The 17,500-nt window shown below is 37.3% G+C and overlaps 1 protein-coding gene and 1 long non-coding RNA gene across 3 annotated transcripts in view; both read left to right on the plus strand.

Annotated features, from left to right (window-relative positions):
• The window catches only part of ca10a (carbonic anhydrase Xa), a 260,678-nt gene that overhangs the window by 46,522 nt on the left and 196,656 nt on the right, over positions 1-17,500 (plus strand). The window lies entirely within an intron of this gene.
• Positions 310-1,933, plus strand: LOC141376797 (uncharacterized). Its single transcript, XR_012387992.1, has 2 exons — positions 310-867; positions 1,401-1,933. It is a non-coding gene; the product is annotated as an uncharacterized lncRNA (long non-coding RNA).

Raw genomic sequence — 17,500 nt, forward strand, 5'->3', positions numbered from 1 at the left:
TTACATTGAGAAAGTCTATATTTGGGCATGTTTGAGTATTACTTTGCTCCTGTTTCATACATTTTAGTATTTGAAATTTTAAAGGCTTATTTGGGTAAATTTGGTAGTGGATTCTGCTGAATGTGGCTCTTATATATGAAGGTAAATCAGTTGCGAAACTCGAGAGCTTGCAAATGTAAATGTGAGCACTTGTGATAATAATATTTGTATGTGTAGGTTGAAATGTACACTTACAGCTCTGATGTGAACAGCTGAAATCCTCGATTTGCACACACACACACAACAATCCACACACTTGTGTTTTAAATTGGAAGTTGCAGATTAATAGTTGTGTATTTGTAAAATGTCATTCACAAATACAAAGTGACAGACACACGTGTGCAAGGCAAATTTGATTGCATCTTTGCTCTACAACCACAGGTCGGCACTCACAACCTCTCAGATTCGTCAGTACAACTACAAATCTCCCGCGCTCTGACTTTTGCAACACATCTCCCGCAATCTCTGTAGCAGAACTCATCTGTGCACTCGCAGATGCAGAGGCGTGAGCAGTGCAGGGCGGGGGAGGGGCGGGGCAGGTGTAAAGCTGTTTGATTGGCTGATGCCTGACCAATGAACAATGCCAGCAGCCAACAGGACTGAGGTGCAAAATAATAATTTCCCACGATTATTTCATTAGTTAGGGTTTATTTAAACTCTTTTCTGAAGAGATTCTTGTTAAAAATCATAAATTCTGTGGAAATGTACATACCAGTAAAAGAGCAGCAAAGCCAGTTTATTGGCTAGAGCCAGCCAATGAGATGGGGCGTTTCTGTTTGTCAGCACACAGGGCAGCTCACGTTGTTGGAGGCCTCGAGCAATCAGAGGGTAAGTTATGATTTTTAATAATTATCTATATGTTCAATACTGTTAGCTAAGCTAAGGACTGTGCTGGGTGCTTCTCTTGTTTGTTTCTTATATATGAAAACAGTTATGAGTTATCTATGAGCTGCTTTCAATCATGTTATATGGTTCTAAAGATACGATTCAACCCACATGAAATAAGAAGTTGTAATAGTATTTATAGTAAATAATATTACGTTTTTGAACCATACAAACTATAATAAACTGTATTATACTGTATATATTGCAGTATCTACAACTTTGTTAATGAATGCAACAGCACACTGTAGTATTAACTAGCATGAACTTTAATGAATTGAAGTATATTTACACACACGCACACATTAATAGCAATTAAAAATAACACTAGGCGTTTCAGTTTCTTACAGATCATACCGGTTTTTGTTATTATAACCTGCATCATATCTATCTATCCATCTATCTATTTACATGTTTGTATACAGTGTGTCCTTTATATCACTTTTTTAATTATGAAAGTTACTACCTTTATTTCTCAGTTTCCTGTAAGGATGGAGTGACAGGAGAGATCAGCATGTTTCAAGTCGATGAGGAACTCAGAGAAGCTGCATAGCTTGAAAAGGATGTTATTTATGCTAAAGATGACATGATGATCCAGCTCATCTACAAACACTTCAAAATGATTCAGATCATTCAAGAGGAAGCCAACCATTTATTTTCTCTTTTTACCTGCCAAGATGACTACAGATTTGAACAAAACACACACTCACCCACACACACAACTTTTATTTTGATAATTGTTTAATGTAGTATTTTTACACTTTACTGTAAGGCAGGGGTGTCAAACTCAGTTCCTGAAGGGCCGTAACCCTGCACGTTTTTAGTTGCAACCCTGCTTCAAAACACTTAAGTGAAAGTTTCAAACAAACCTAAAGGACTCAATTAGTTTGATCAGGTGTGTTTAATTAGGGTTAGAACTAAACTTTGCAAAGCTGCAGCCCTCCAGGAACTGAGTTTGACACCTGTTCTGTAAGGGAATGTAATTTGTCAAATAAAATTTACAGTCCAAATAAGTGCAGTGCAAATGTCTAGTTACTTGTATTGAAATATTTCAGGGTTTTTCCTTGTTCATAATGAGATGGAGGTGGTAAATCCAACTTCATCATTACCCATCAAATGTTATCTCCTCTTTAATCCTTTGCTCAAGCCTTTACTAATGGTCAGAAAGCAAGCCATTGTGTAAAGCTGGTTGATGTTCCCTGTAATAGAGAGAGATGATGACTGTTCAGCTTATGTTGCTTAACCCTGCAGATGAGATGCTCAAAGTGGACCCTCAGCCGAGCGATGGACACTGTCTCCCTCACCTAGTTGCTCTTCCTTTGAACGCACATATCATGTTGAAGGATGCAAGTTCTGGACCTAAATCAGATGTAATGCATGTAGATGTATAAATTAGAAAGAAATGAAACTGCTTTAAAATGTATTAGGTTTTACATATAAAGTATACTTCAATTCATTAAAGTTCATGCTAGTTAATACTACAGTGTGCTGTTGCATTCATTAACAAAGTTGTAGATACTGCAATATATACAGTATAATACAGTTTATTATAGTTAGTATGGTTCAAAAACTTAATATTATTTACTATAAATACTATTACAACTTCTTATTTCATGTGGGTTGAATCGTATCTTTAGAACAAATAACATGATTGAAAGCAGCTCCTAGATAACTCATAACTGTTTTCTTATATAAGAAACAAACAAGAGAAGCACCCAGCACAGTCCTTAGCTTAGCTAACAGTATTGAACATATAGATAATTATTAAAAATCATAACTTACCCTCTGATTGCTCGAGGCCTCCAACAACGTGAGCTGCCCTGTGTGCTGACAAACAGAAACGCCCCATCTCATTGGCTGGCTCTAGCCAATAAACTGGCTTTGCTGCTCTTTTACTGGTATGTACTGTACATTTCCACAGAATTTATGATTTTTAACAAGAATCTCTTCAGAAAAGAGTTTAAATAAACCCTAACTAATGAAATAATCGTGGGAAATTATTATTTTGCACCTCAGTCCTGTTGGCTGCTGGCATTGTTCATTGGTCAGGCATCAGCCAATCAAACAGCTTTACACCTGCCCCGCCCCTCCCCCGCCCTGCGCTGCTCACGCCTCTGCATCTGCGAGTGCACAGATGAGTTCTGCTACAGAGATTGCGGGAGATGTGTTGCAAAAGTCAGAGCGCGGGAGATTTGTAGTTGTACTGACGAATCTGAGAGGTTGTGAGTGCCGACCTGTGGTTGTAGAGCGAAGATGCAGTCAAATTTGCCTTGCACACGTGTGTCTGTCACTTTGTATTTGTGAATGACATTTTACAAATACACAACTATTAATCTGCAACTTTCAATTTAAAACACAAGTGTGTGGATTGTTGTGTGTGTGTGCAAATCGAGGATTTCAGCTGTTCACATCAGAGCTGTAAGTGTACATTTCAACCTACACATACAAATATTATTATCACAAGTGCTCACATTTACATTTGCAAGCTCTCGAGTATTGCTACTGATTTACTTTCATACTTGTATGGGATGGAGCACTTAGAAGGACATCAACAACATTAAAGGTGCAGTAGGTGATCTGTCAAAATGCTAACCGCTTAGCATATTATCTTTGGACAGTGGGGAGGGACTGAGATTCAAAGTTATGCCTCCTGAAATCGCGAACGTACACACCACGTCACGACTCATGTCATTTGCCAGTTAGAAATGTAACAGTGTTTGGCCGGCAGCGTGCTGGAATTACATTTATTTCTAAGCCACACTTGCATGCTATTGCAGAGCGAATATTGTGAGTAGCATGGTAAACAGTATAGGAAGGCTGTCATTCTTCAAAAATGAACCAATGTGAATATAAAAACAACTTCAGCTCAATAAAGCAGGTTAGGCGGAGTAGCGCTTTTTACTGATGTTTTGTTGTTAAACTAAATAAGAATATACATTATCGATGCTGTCAAAGGTCCCTTATGAAACTGAAAATAGTTCAATCTTTTGCCAGGATTTCAGTGCCTGAACAACACGCCTGTGCATATCATAGACTGCAAAATATAGGTGCGTAAGCCATTCACAACACAACACAATCTAACATAAGCTTAGCCTAACTAAAATTGTTTTAAAACAGAACATCACCTCTCCAACAGTAATACTTCAGCTATGGTGTGGTCCTTCCTCCAGCATGCAAAAGTAACCCCAATGTGGATTCAGGGTTTTGAAAAGTTTCAATTCAGCATTTGATTTCACTGTGTCTGTGATTGTCTTGTGTGTGCTGCACGTGTCGTGAACGTGCGGTGCTCATGCAGGCATATATATAATATAATAATAGTATATAATATAATAGTAATATAAATCACTGCAGACCTGAAAGTCTTTTCTTGCAGATTTCTGACAGTCATTTATATTCTTCATAAACCGGGATCAATTTATCAAATAACTGACACATTCTGTGTAATACAAAACAGCACTGAGAAGCCCATTTTAAAGCTGCTGTCCCATGCATGAAATACTGCTACACCTGACAGATATCACTAAAATGGGTGTCGTGTGAAATCACACCTGTCTTTGTGACAGCCCAAGGCTCCGTAAACAGAAAAAAAAAAGTCAGGGGAGCCTTTTTTTGAATATCGGAAACATTCTCTGCCTCTCCATCATTGTACGCAGGTGTCAAGCATTTCATTTTTTGGGATGCAGCTTACTTGGTGTTTTTTACACGATAAAGAAAGGTTCATTTTTTTAAGACGTGTTAGTGATTTTGTTTAGCTTGCAGGGGACCCATATTCAAGTCCCAAAATAATATATAACCCATTTCCTTTTAAATATCCGTGTGCAATAGCAGCTGAACCTGACAGCTTGTGATTACTATGCATTTCTTTGAAAAGAAAAAAGCAGTTTTGATGTTTTGAACTCATTTTGTGTTCATTCTCAGAAAGGTTTATTTTTGAGTCACAACAGTTTGGAGATGACATTAAAGGTGTCATTGAGTGCCCATTTTAAAACTGATAGTGTAAATAAATATAAATTTCTACCCTATGAAAAACCCCTCAAGCGGCATGTTGGCTCAGTGGTTTGCATTGTCGCCTCACAGCTAAAAAGTCACTGGTTTGAGTCCTGGATGGGTCAGTTGGCATTTCTGTGTGGAATTTGCATGTTCTTCCTGTGTTCACGTGGGCTTCCTCCAGGTGCTCCGGTTTTCTCCACAGTCTAAAGGCATACGCTATAGGTGAATTGAATAAACTAAATTGACCATAGTGTATGTGTGAAAGTGTATTGGTGTTTCCCAGTGCTGGGTTGCAGGTGGAAGGGCATCCGCTGGGTTAAACATATGCTGAATAAGTTGGTGGTTCATTCTGCTGTGTTGACCCCTGATGAATAAAGGGATTAAGCCAAAAAGAAAATGAATGGACGAATGAATGAAAGACCCCTCACTCCACAGGAACTGTTTTACTTTACAGCTCTTTAAATGTTAATGAGCTACTGCTCACCCTACCCCTCTCTGAGGCTGGATTAGGAATGGCTGTGGTACTGATCCATAGTTAAGGAGTTTAAACCTGCACAGTGTGCACGCAGCACCAAGCCTCAAGCTTCTAATGACTGTTGTCTTATTGACTGACAAAGTATTTGAAGGCGTTTACTCATAATGTCAAAATGTGCGATCGCACCAAGCCATCTTACACACACAATGTTAAATGTTGCACATAATTTATCATTGCTTGACATTGCAACCCACCACACTAGTAAACTGAAGTTGGCACTAGATAGCAGTAACAAAACAAAACAAACAATAATTTTATAAATATACTTTGAATGAAATTTAACAACAACAGCAAATACTTAAAGGGCACCTATGATGAAAATCATCTTTAGGGAACTGTTTGAACAGAACTATGTGCAGGTATAGTGTGTCCACAGTCATAGTGGGTTGTTATAAAGACAATAAGTTTCTTTTTTTTAATTTCCTGATGTTAAAATAGGTTCCGAATCCTTCCCATTTGAAGGCAGATGGCAATGTGACGTAGAAGTGCCGTTTCCCTGCCAACTCGATTGATTGACAGCCCCATATTAACATGTCTCCGTAGTAGCGCATATAATTATATCAACAAGACAGGACGTGTGCAAAACAACTGGGTTTAAAAGATCTGTTGAGCTCACTGTGATCATCAATCATCATCAAATGTGATCAAGAATGAGTTTTACAAGTTTGAAACGTTTTGAAAACAGTGCATGTTTGTAATGAATTACAGCGATTTTACAGTCTTTATCACCACAGGCGCATGTCAGTACAATTATAAAAGATGCTTCAATCCCGCATTGTGGACATTAAATCAGGTTTATTTTGTACATTAACATAACAGATGTCCATACAGCAGAGTATATTAACGTGTATCCTGTCATATTTGTCATGCAAAAATAGTGCAAAGCTAAACGCTTGTGTGTGCACGTGCGTGTGCGCGTATGTGCGTGCGCGTGCATGCGTGTGAGTATGCGTGAACTTTGTAAAGACATGTTGTGTGACTGGTTGTTGCAACTCCACAACTAAGGCATCAAACAATCATTGGGAATGTTCTTACTGTAGTATTTCTCACAAACGTTACGTGAGATCTGCTTTCTTCATGTCTGTCGCTCTGATGTTTATCTGAAGCAGCCGAGGCGGAGATTGAGGCACATTTTGACATGCACACGGGACATTTTGACATGGGATCGGTGGGCAGGGAGAACCAGCATTAAAGGCACAGGCTACCAAAACAGCAACATTGTGTTTAGAACAGAAAATCTCAACCCCCTAAAGGTATAATAAATAATCTGATGGGTGTTTTGAGCTGAAACTATACAGGCACATTCTGGAGACACAGAAGTCTTATCTTAAATCTTAAAAAAAGGGGTAAAATAGGTGCTCTTTAGGTAAAGAACAAATTGCATACATCTGACGTCACCTTTAAATGATCTGTGGGAGATTGAATGAACCAAAAACTTTAGTCAGCATCAATAAATCACTCTTCAAAAGATTATTATTAGGTCTTCTAGAACATTTTGAGTTTATCTGTATTTATTGTATTTAAAAATGCAGTTTAAAAGTGTATTATAAAACTCCTTAACCGTCTTGTCCTGTCCACAATGCCCTTGTGTAACATTGAGTTATAACCTCAGGTAAATATAACAGAATGATTATATTTAGTCGAGGACTGTGGAAGTCATATTAATGCAGATAAAGTGAGCTCTTTATAAGCTGCTCTGTTGGGATCTGGAAGTGAACATTCCTCTCCAGTTGAGCATTCCCTAGACATGAATGCTAAAAAGCTCAGAGTCCTATTATGAGAAATGACCCCTACTGCTCAGGAAATCTTCTTGGAACATCTTCGAAAGACATGATGATAGCTTTGTATGAATAAAGTTATTGGCTGTGACTTGCCATTGCTATAACGGGAGTTGAATTCAGTTGTTCTTGTACTTCTCAGTGGCGGTCATGCCTAGATGGCTAATACATGGGGATGACACACAGGGAAGGTGTGTATAAATAGAAGGTCTTGGAAATGTGAATTGAAGGTGGGTTTACTGTGAAGATGGGAAAATCACAGAGACTGAGAGGTTTGTGTTGGCTGGCTTTAGAAAAAAAACATTATTTGTTTTGAGAGGTGGCCTTTGCCTGACCTTTTCCTTTCTCTGCCTGGTCTTGTGGGATAGAACAATATTTCCATCCGTATATAGAGAAATCAATCTTTCTAAAAGATGACAAATGAACACGACTTGTCAGGACAAATGTTTAACAAGTTTATCAATTTGAATGGGACTCACTCACTCTGGATAATAAGAGATTCTAAAGGCCAAACAAAATCTGATTTTGCGAAAGATCAGAACTTTTCATCTTCATTTTGGCAAGTTTACATCACAGACTTACACCTGACGCAAAGGTTATTTCAAAAGTAAGCTACTTAAAGGGATAGTTAACCAGGAAAAGCTGTTCAGCATTTTCTCGTCCTAATTAAATTCATTTATTCATTTAATTTTTTTTTTCAGCTTAGTCCCTTTATTCATCAAAGGTCACCACAGCGGAATGAACCGCCAACTTATCCAACATATGTTGCAACAGATGCCCTTCCAGCTGCAACCCATCATTGGGAAACACCCATTCACACACATACACTACAACAAATTTAGCTTAACCAATTTACCTATTGACCTTATTCTTTAATGTGGAGGTTTGCCTGTTTTCGCGATTGTTTTAGAACTTCCGATTCAGTTGCCTATGGGAGAAATGACTAGGAATAATAAACGGCAGAAAACAGTCAAACGATTTGCTCTACAAACAAGTGTGTTTATGACTATACAGACCAAGTAGAATAATATAATAAGAAAATATCAGTTTGCAACATCAAGGAGCAGAACAAGCACTTTTTAACATCTAAATCTGAATGGAAGTGCAAAAGATTCAAAAGCCAAAAAGATTTAAGTGGCAGCTCCTGCTCATATTCTAAGAATAAGGTGATTAGGCGTATGCCTTTGGACTGTGGGGGAAACCGGAGCACCCAGAGGAAACACACATGAACATGGGTCCGAGAACATACAGAAATGCCAACTTACCTAGCTGAGGCTCGACCCCACTGTGCCACTCTGCTGCCCTCCTAATTAAATTACTAAGCAGAATTACTGCTGAAATTGCTGAACACAAAAGATAGTTTAAAGAAAGTATGTGTGTGTGCTGTGCTGTGCTGTGCTACCAAATTACGTAAATGAAGTATTATGTCAGAGGTCAAAGATAAAAGGTCATCGGTTTACTGTTGATATTTGCCTTACTGCAGTTTGTTTTTCTTGTCTTTATTGTATCAAGTTGCTCATTCCTAGACACAGTGTAACATTAGGAATCATTGTTTTAGATCAGTGGTTGTGGTCGCTCCTGGAGGTCAGTTTTAGCTCCAACTTGCCTCAACGCACCTTCAATGATGTTTCTAGAAAACCTATAAGAGCTTGATTAGCTAGCCCTGGTGTGTCTGATTGGGGTTGGAGCTAAAATCTGCAGGACACTGGACCTCTAGGTTGTTTACTGTGGGTTCATTTTCAATCAAGAATGTTGTTTTTGTTTTTTTATTTTTATTTTTGTAAAGATATGTTGTAATGCTCCTGTGACCATTAAATTGAACCATATTGAGTCATTTGTAAATTACTATTTTTTTATGTTGTCAGCAGCTGTTGTAGAGAGAAGATTTTGTGATCTGGTGTCCGGAATAATTAAAAAAAATAATAATAATTTAGAGGGTGTAATCTAATCGAAAATCTTAGAGGTGTGAAAAGCAAGTGCATGTAACATGACTCACATGACCACAGTAAAAAAAAAAAAAAAGGAATAAAAAAATGTAAGGTAGGAGACAGGGAAAAGAGATGGAGTTAAAAGGAATTAACTAAAGCTAAGAATAATTATATGGACAAATGTAGAGTCATGGCTGGATCTGAGACTGTGAACTGTAAAATTAAAACTGTTGTAGTTCTGGTCACTTTAGTCTTGTCTATCTAATAACATTCTATCCTGTTTTGAGGTATTCTAACAAAAAAATTGGCCTCTAGATGATAATACTTGTATAATAATACTAGTAATGCTTTGTATTTCTGTCCTATGTGCAAATTTAATGAGTTTACACCAAATAAATAATCAGAGACACTTCATTTTATCTAATTGTTATTTAGGATGCACTGATCATGACTTCTGCATCTGATCGTTTGTTTTTAACTGAAAACATCCAGATATTTTTATTTTATTTTATTTTGATCCTTCATTGTGCTTCCCTAGTTGTTGTTATTTTTTTTTTTTACCAAGCGAAACCTCTCATTTGACATGTATAGCTAGACTTGTATAAATGTGTATATTTGAATAATTTGACATGTTGGTTTCAGTAAGCTTTTGTATTTCACTCATTTTCCAGTAAAACGTCAAGTGCAAAAAGAGCACTCCAAGTTGATATTAATTTAACATTCCACTTTTATCATTTAACGATTAATGACACAAAAATAAATAAATAAAATGGGTAACACTTTACAATAAGGTTCATTAGTTAATGCGTTTACTAACATGAACTAATCATAAACAACACATGTACAACATTTATTAATCATAATTGAACATTTACTAATGCATTATTAACATCCAAGTCCATGCTTGTTTACATTAGTTAATGGACCATGAGTTAACATGAACCAACAATGAACAACTGTATTTTCATTAACTAACGTTAACTAACATGAACAAATACAGTAGTAGATGTATTGTTCATAGTTTGTTCATGTTAGTAAATGCATTAATTAACATTAACTAATAAACCTTATTGTAAAGTGTGACCATAAAATGAAGCTAAAAAAATATGAAATGATGCTAAAACATTTTAAACATTGGAATTATAAGCCCCGTTCACACAGTAATACCAATACACATCTGTACAATATCCGGAACGACTTCACAGGTAGATTTATAAAAAAGTGCTGTTCACACAGGCACAGACATTTTGTAATTTTTCTGGAAAAGACCATTCACACATCCATTCCAAAATACCAGTAAAATCTAACATCATTAAGCAGAAATAACTTCTAAACGGCTACCCTTATACTTGTAAACATAGAAGGGGTTGGGCTTTTGTTGAGGGTTTCACTTTTATTTAAAGCTTTAGCTTTAGCTCCAGAGACATCTGACGGCAGAGACGCGAACCGTGGCTAAATCTTTACATATTTGACTACATTACAAATTCTGTGGATAGATAAGAATGAACAACTTTACTGAAAACATACGGAGGAACACTTTCGCATGTCTAGATGTTCATAATTTGTGTGTGTTGACACTCACTGGCTTCTTTATGTGCATATGCATCAGGCAATTAAAACAGAGCTTAAAGGTAAACAAACAGCAGCATCATAAGCATTTTATCAATATATATATTTTTTTTTTGAAGGAAGAAGGAACACAGAAATGTTATCTGACTATCATCTAGCAGCTAAATGTGTCTGGAAAAAATATTCAAAGGCTTTTATTTTCATAAACCGCGCTGACGTTTGTGTGTTCTGATTGGCTGAAGTAGACATCTCGCATCAATCTTTCTGGCAATCTTAATTCTGCGTTCACACAGCGCAGCATTCCAGCAAATTACCGGTAATGTTACAAATTCTCTTTCCGGAAAATTGGCGAACCAAAATTACCGGTATTTTCAAAAAGGTCCTGTGTGCACATACAGACCTTTTCGGAGAATTGCTGGTAATTTTCCGGAAAGTTCTGTACTGTATGTGTGAATGGGGCTATAATGTCACATTGCATTTTAGCATTACAATATGCAATATATCCTATTGCATGCTTTCACACTTTTTCTCTCACTCACTCTTTCTTTTTTTTTTTTTTTTTTAAACATTTGGGGAAAGAAGGTTGTTGGTTTTAGTCCTGGCTGTATCAGTTGGCATTTCTGTGTAAAGTTTGCTCCCTCTGTGTGCTCCAGCTTCCCCCACAGCCCAAAGACATTTAGTATAGGTGAATTAGGTAAACAAAATTGGTCGTATGTGTGAATCAGTATGTATGGATGTTTCTCAATACTGGGTTTCAGCTGGAAGGACGTCATCCACTGTATAAACATATGCTGCATAAGTTGGCGATTCATTCCATACTGGTGACCCCTTATGAATAAAGGGGCTAAGCTGAAATAAAATGAATGGATGAATGAATGAATGAATGAATGAATGAATGAATGAATGAATGAATGAATGAATGAATGACACATTTGGGTGTAAAATTTGTATGAAAGGTTTTAATAACCAGATACCTTTTGACTGGTTCGGTTTCATGTGGAATGCATCTTAGACCACCTCCTCAATGTTTTTTGGAGGGCTTGACTCTGATTTACAGCTGTCCTTTCTGCTTTCTGATCAGTAAAATGCATGCAGTGACCAGGTGTAAACAGCACCTTGGGCTTTCTGCCAGCTTGAGGAAGCATTTCAATTTTTATTTTATTTTGATTCTTTTTATTGGCTATGGCTGTGTAATGAAAAGCATGTACAAGCGTAGCAACTTAGTGGGCATCAGCAACTACTGATTACTACATTTAGCTTTTGCTTTTTTCATATGCAGCATTTTTTTAGCTGCAACGCCATGGACGCAGAGCCCAGCTTTGCTGTTATTGCTCACTGTGTTGTCAGATTGGAACGGCTGATTTGCTTCACAACTGTTTCACTATGCAGCTTTTCCTCTAAGATAACATTTTAAGGTCCCCTTATGATAGCCAACCAAAAAGGTCATGGTTATCATACAATAAATACAATGAAGCATCCCAAATACACTGAAATCAGCTAAGCCTGATGGGATAGGAGAAAAATCGAAACCCACACTCAGTAACACTGCTGGAGGAAATATGCTCGCTTTTTTTCTTGTCAATTTTCTGAGATCTCTTTTAAATGGTAATACATGAGAGAGACACGGAATGCTATCAGAACATGTCTTTTAACTGCATACCAGCAGTGTTTGATTCTCTTTGGGCTTTATCTTCTCTTTTAACTGCTGCCAAACAACCACAAAGCCCAAGAGAGGGCCAGCCACGTCTGCCTCTGGCTCCAGATTTAGATACACACTCCACATTCTAATAAGCTTTGAGTCCCTTCCCAGATATTAATGCATATAGTTTCATGAATCTCTGATATGTTCTATTCAGGACCATCATTTGAACTGATTACATGACATGCTGATTATTATTCAATAAGATTTTGATAAAGAATGGCTCAAGAGAATGTTTCCCTTTTTGTTTCTTTTGTGTATGTATGTGGGATGTGCAGCGATTAAATTTTCAATCTAATTAATTACATGATGTGCTAATTATTCAATTGCAATGTTAAGTTTCACAGCTTTACATAACGTATGAAAAAATGGCCATTGTTCCTTTTAAAAGGTAAGTACATTACACCAAGTTGAGCTCGCTCTTGTATATTGTATTACTGTACATAATTATAGGTAATGTTGTGTTTTTTGCTTTTGCTGTATGGAAAGAATATGGTTGTTAGAATTTTGAGCAGGAACGTCAGTTTTGTCATCACTAAAACATCACAATACTCAACATGATGCAATGAAGTAACTCAAATATCAGTTAGTTTTCAAATTAAATAGATTTTCCTGTTTAGATGGTCAGCTACACAACTGACTATTATATATTAGTGTGTGTGTGTGTGTGTGTGTGTGTGTGTGTGTGTGTGTTTGTGTGACAGAGTATGTGTTTCGAGTGTGTGTGTGTGTGTGTTTTGAATGTATATGCTTTTAAGTGCGTTTTGTTTGTGAGTGTGTGTATTGAGTGCGTGTGTGTTTCGAGTGTGTGTGTGTTTCGAGTGTTTGTGTGTGTGTGTTTGACTGAGTACATATGCATTTGAGTGTGTGCGTGTTTTGAGTGTTTAGTGTGTTTGTGTGTGTTTTGAGTGTAAGTGTGAGTTTTATGTGTGTTTTGAGTGTGTGTGTGTGTGTGTGTGTGTGTGTGTGTGTGTGTGTGTTTTGAATGTATGTGCGTTTTGTGTGTGTGTAAGTGTTTGTGTATGTGTGTTTGTGAGTGCGTGTGTGTGTGTGTGTGTGTGTGTGTGTGTGTGTGTTGAGTGTTTGTATGTGTGTGTGTTTGACTGAGTACATATGCATTTGAGTGTCTATGTGTGTTTTGAGTGTGTGTGTTTGTGTGTGTTTTGAGAGTATGCACTTATGCATGTGTTCACATTTCCACAAGTCCATGTTTGTTCTCGTGATCACTTTGGTATTACGTGATTGTTTTAAAATGACTTTCAACATGTCACTTTAAACATGATTGCACATGTGGGCCTATCGCTAAGCTCCTAAAAGTTTGAAATAACTTTAGGGTGAGTAAATAATGATGGATTGTTTATTTTTGGGTAAACTAGCCCTGTAATAAAGACACAATCTGTCAGTCTGTCATCTTTCCCTCCATTCTCCCACCTTGTATTACGTCCTGATGGGTGGATGCAGCAAAAGCAGCAGTATTATTGGGACCAGCTTATTATTTTTCGAGATGGACTGTCAGTGCAAAAACAGTCATGTTCTTTGCAGCTGTATTGTAAATGCTTTGTTGTCTTATAGCTTTAGTTATGCTGTACAATAGGCCATTGTTTATTTTCTGTCATTTGTAGTGCTCAAGACTTGGTTTAGCATACTATTTAACTCTGAAGTGTGTAATTATTTTAGATGTTAAACATGTCCTCCTATTCCAGCTTAATATGCAGAGACAACCATTTGTAGACTTGTACAAAGTGTAAACACTGGTTCTATCAAACATTTTTTACAGAGCATCCAAGCTAATCTGGCATAGTAGAATTAGTTCATCCAGTCAACCATTTGAAAATAAGATGTATTTGGGGAAAACCTTTTGAAAAATGCTTAGTTTTGTTTTACAACAGCAGCAGATCAGAAATCCCACTTCATAATTGCTTTCTGCATTTTCAATTTTAGTGTGTAATGTTGCTGTTGGGTCATGCATATCTGCAGAGGTCCAAAGCTCAAAGTCCACTCCAATGAAATTTATTTTCTATTTTAGCATTCATTATTTCTGAGCCACCTCATGCCTCGAGTTCATTTCTGAGCCCTCCAGCAGGAATGTACACGTCACATCCCAATTTAAATAATTCCTGCCCAAGGCATGTCCAAGGGGATTGAGACCAGGTTGACTTGCTGACTTGGTTGTGTGTAATCACAATGTCCAAGAGATGTTTTCAAAAGTATAATAATCTTAAGGGTTAATCAATGCTGTTTCTCAATATGCGTTCTTGTGTCTTCGTGTTCCTGTGTAATGTCATCATCAGCTGCCAAAATTCAGTTCCAACACCCAAGACCGCAAGAACAAAGGACGCTTGAAAGTTTGCAATTGTGTTCTTGATATTGAGGTTGCATGAATGCAGACTTGACGCGCAAAACTCGCTCGAAGTCCCTGAAGTCATTGCGGCTGAATAAAGCGCAGCATTTTATGTAGATTCATTATTAAAAGTTCAGATATATAACTTATTTGTCTCAGGAGTTTTGCTAAATGAAACGGTAAAAAAAAAACATTGCTTTGAAAATCTTAATCAAGGCATAAACACATTTAGGGTGTTTATTTGCTGAAATTTATATTAAAACTAGTTTTCTGTATTTGTGCATTGTGGGGCTGCGGTGCAATGGAGTGTAGCTGTTCAGACTCACATTGACACAAGCAGTCATGGTCTTTTAATGACAGCAGTAAATAACTGATCAACTATTTGAACTTTACAACCATTTGTAAATGAAAAATTTTAATTTTTTTTATATCTTATTTTTATTCATAAACTGTGCAGCTTTTGTCACTGCAATGTATCTTTATGGGCTTCTGGAAGAACATTTGGAAACATTGCAAATGATGAAAAATGACAATTAGTTAAAATGCACATCTATAAATCTAGTACTTATTTACTAAAAGGAAATAGGCTTATAAACTACTTCTAGCATCTGGGTAGTTTCTATGCATTTGCGGGAGACTGACGGAACTTTCGAAAGTCTTGGGATGCATCTGTATAAATTTTTGCTGCAGTGATGCGAGCGCAGAACAGAAATGACATGCTGTTGTGTAAATAAGAAAATAAGAAATTACATATGACTATTTAGCTTGTTTATGAGGTTGTGATCTAGTGCTATATAGATAATACAATTAATCTGACTTCAAGGGGGGCGGGTACAGCCATTAAGAGAGGAGGGCGCCCCCTTATATAGGGGAAACAGTGATTTTAATTCAGGTTCTATACAAATTATTTTCAAGGTCAGGAGAGAAGCAGAAAGGCGATCGCACAAATCCTCACAGTGTTTTATATAAGTAGCTCAGCAACATGGACAACCTCACATAGTGTTAAAAGTCACATATTGTATTTATAAGGTATAATTCACCACAAAATGTTATTTCTGTCTTAATGTAATGACATATCCGCCGCTGCAAAATCATCATGCACTGTTTGTTCACTACCGAGAGGATGCGTGCGTGTCTGCAAATGATGTCTACTTTAGTGAACAAAACCTGCAGAGGCTGTGAATAACAGGTAATAAATTTGCAAATAAGGTGCAGTTTGTTGCAAACTGAACTCAAAGTGACGGCAGCCATGACATGAACCGCTCTCGGCAGTGGAAAGTGAAACCAAAAGAGCACATGATTTAAATGACCATATCGCATTTTAGAGTTATGATTACGACAAGCATTTGATGTTTTTTTTTTTTCTTTCATAGCGAACACAAAGTGTTGTGCATGAAAATAAATGTTTACTGGGTCAGTATAACTACTCAAACCTAAATAACAATGAATATAATACAAGACGGGGTCTGAAAATGACAAATGTCTCATTTTACCAGTGAAAAAATAATTTTATATTATTGTCAATAGGGTTGGGCTGGTAGACGATGTCATCGCCCATTGCCGATGGCCAATAGACAACATCGCAATCCATCGTCCCGCCCTGTCGCAAACCCGCTCGCGAAAAATACGCACTCAGGCCCTGTTTACACTAATACGTGTTAGTATTAAAATGGAATTTTAGATCGAAAATGATCCACATCAACACCCTTTTACCTACATTTCTGAACAGCCCTTCCTCCGCTGAAAACGCACATCACGTGACCACACACACGCACACACACACACACTCGCATACAAACACACAGCCACATGCTGTCATGTGCTCCTCTGAGCTCCAGGCAGAGAATAGTGCATGTCAGAGAGTTTAGGTTGGATGTACCACTGGATCGCCTCTCACTATAGTTGTTAAATGTGATATTCAGACATCCCAAGTCTCCTGGAATGCATTTGCGGGACTCATAATGCCCGCAAACGAGTGATAATATCCCAGAAATCGCGCGTCTCCCTCCCAGTGCTCAAAGTCGTGCACCCTTCTCACCCTCGTATCCCTCTTACTCTTCAGACCACCCTTCCCTCACCCCTTCTTTTTGACGATGCCACAGTCCATCACGATGTTTCACATTAGACATCGTACGATGCCAAATTGGTCGACATCGCCCAACCCTAGTTGTCAATAAAGCATATGTCTCAAACATAATAACTCAACTTCAGAATTATGAATAGTTGTATTCTGATGTCATCACTTTACAATGCGTTACCAAGCAGGACATTTAAAGTCTGTTCAAGTCCACCATTCCAAGTCCATACAGAAATTAGCATTTTACCCAACAGTACACCTACACATATAGGCCTAATATTATTAGTGTTGATTTATTGTATATTTGAGAATAACTACAATAGGCTACTTGTATTAACCTATATTTTGCATCTACAAAATTGTGAGAAAATCGTGATCTTGATTTTAAGCTAAATAAATCGGGATTCTCATTTTAGCCAGACTCATGCAGCCCCAGTGAGCAGTTATGCAAGTGATTAAATGCATAAATGCACAGTTTGATTGTTCTTTGTTATATACAGTTTTGTTTTTGTTTTTGCGCACTTCAGCATCAACATTTAATCAAATTTGGCAACTATTCATAAACTATTGACAGTCATTAACAGCTTTATGGAATTATATGTATACTTCGCCTCTAACATCATCCCAGTGAAACGCACATTAGTGTCCTTGAGATTACACAA

The sequence above is a fragment of the Danio rerio genome, chromosome 12, assembly GCF_049306965.1.
Source record: "Danio rerio strain Tuebingen ecotype United States chromosome 12, GRCz12tu, whole genome shotgun sequence".
Taxonomy (NCBI): domain Eukaryota; kingdom Metazoa; phylum Chordata; class Actinopteri; order Cypriniformes; family Danionidae; genus Danio; species Danio rerio.